This window comes from Triticum dicoccoides, chromosome 5B (genome assembly GCF_002162155.2).
Source record: "Triticum dicoccoides isolate Atlit2015 ecotype Zavitan chromosome 5B, WEW_v2.0, whole genome shotgun sequence".
NCBI lineage: Eukaryota > Viridiplantae > Streptophyta > Magnoliopsida > Poales > Poaceae > Triticum > Triticum dicoccoides.
Window position 1 is genome coordinate 702,929,658 of NC_041389.1, and position 2,112 is coordinate 702,931,769.

A 2,112-nucleotide genomic window follows, 5' to 3' on the forward strand; every position below is an offset into this window, starting at 1 on the left:
AGGAAAACTGGCACAAAGGAAAACAAATTATGTTGAGCCTGTAACTTATTTCGGGGATCCATATTCAGCATGTAACTGACAAATCCGTACCCTTCTATAATTACAAATTTATTAGCAGATATCGATGGTCCACACATAATCCCAATAAACCTACTTCCACATCATATCTTCATACAAGCATCCAGAAACAGTATAAGCATAGCACATGTCTATCCATTAATCCATGAATGATTGAACATATCGTAGTTGACATCTAAAATTTTTACTTGCTCAAAAGCAGGAACAGGACAGTTGTACGCATACATGCCGCCACCACTACTCAAAATACGCATCCATGGCATTGTACAAAGCAATGCAATGACAACAAGAGACTCATGTTTCTAAGTCACCTATGCTACCGCCATGTTCTCACCATCATTGTAGACTCCAGTGTTGCCATTGCCGACGTGGTCGCCCATAGCACCATCCTCCAAGCTAACAGGGGATGAACCAGTTTTCCTGCAAAGTCACGTACACCATTAACAGGAATAATAGTTTATTGAAAGGAACAGGAGATGATGACCAACATCCATCACCATAATAGTTGTTATCCTCTTAACTCTTTCAAGATTCATCTTTTTGGCATATCTATACAATAGATCCTACAGCCATGTGAAACATACATTTTATATATTTTAAAGTGGCTCCAGAACATAATTTGGTGATGATAATTTAAATACCATGACAATATTGAACAAAACACTTAGCTAATCCAGAAGGTTGGCAAAAAAGGATGTTCATTTAGTATTTCTTTGTAAATCTTAGATGTGGCATATGGCAGCAATGTAATCATTAGATGTTATACTACGTTTTAGTGTCTTATAAAATATAATGATAGGTGTTTTAGTCTCTTATAAAATATAATGATAGGTGCAAATAATACTCACCGGTAGCTTCAAGTTCGAACTTGTGGCCATTAGGAGGGCATTCTTAACGAGGTCTTGGCCCTCTTTGCCCTGATGAAAAATGTGCAATCTCAAGATTCCAATCAAGGAGAGATGATTTTTTTCAGAACAACTAAAGATTTCTGAAAACGTAAAGTGTACTTGCAGCCGGTGGAATAACATTTTTTATCCAAGCAGATGACCAAGAGCTTAAGAGATTGCATTTAAACTAACATGATTGGTGAAGATTGTATTTCAAGGAAGTAAAATAATTAATGGGGCTATGTACACGTTGGGGCATACAATGGCTCCAGATTCGATGCACAAGTGCCAAAGACTGGACAAGAAGATCTGAACTAAATCATGCCGTCAAAGAAGGTCCAGCATGCCATATACCCTTGAGTAACTGAGGAATATGACCGCCGGTCTACATACATGATGGAAGGAACACACAAATTAGATAGATATGCATGTGCATTAGTTACCTCATGCTGCTGACCTATGAGAACTTCATAAAGAAGATGCATGTACTCCTCGTAGTCTTCGGCATCCATGGGCTTGCAGCTGACTCGAAACACACACACACACACACACACACACACACAGGGTACGTGCTTCCTCACTCTTCCAGCAGGCCGTATGCGAAGAAGTGCCTAGTTCATTGCCGTATCCAAGGGATTACAAGTTCCAAACGACAAGGTGCTTGCAACCAAATATGGGTTCAGGAGAAGACAAGAGGAATAGATTAGTTGTGCTGATGCATATGAGGAGAGATAATTACCTCAAAACAAATAAGTAATTTACCAAATAAATTAGGACAACGACAAATAATCAGATAAAAATCAACACATATAGTATTTGTGAGATAATTACCACATCAATACAAGCATGTATATTGCCAAAGTGTGAGGGGTACCTGGGACAGGTTTTGCCTTGCCCTTCACTGCATCTATGATATGCGGCTTCCTTCCTTCCACCACAAGATTTCTAAAGATGAGAAACAGTACCTACAAAAGACGGGCACAATTGTGCAAATAATTACTTACATTGCCAACTAAAGATATGATTAGGATGCTTCTAAAACTGAACACTTACTGCCAAAATTATTTTTCAAGTGAGGCAATATCTTTAAGTTGTACCAGTGGGCTGGGCTGCAGCTTCAACAATGGCTCCATAATATGGCAGAATC

At 38.8% G+C, this 2,112-nt stretch overlaps 1 long non-coding RNA gene across 1 annotated transcript; it reads right to left on the reverse strand.

Annotated features, from left to right (window-relative positions):
* Nucleotides 1-383: 383 nt before the first annotated feature.
* Nucleotides 384-1,510, reverse strand: LOC119306747. Its single transcript, XR_005149021.1, has 3 exons — nt 1,409-1,510; nt 927-995; nt 384-498 (listed from the first exon to the last, which is right to left on the reverse strand). It is a non-coding gene; the product is annotated as an uncharacterized LOC119306747 (long non-coding RNA).
* Between the last annotated feature and the right edge of the window lie 602 nt (nt 1,511-2,112).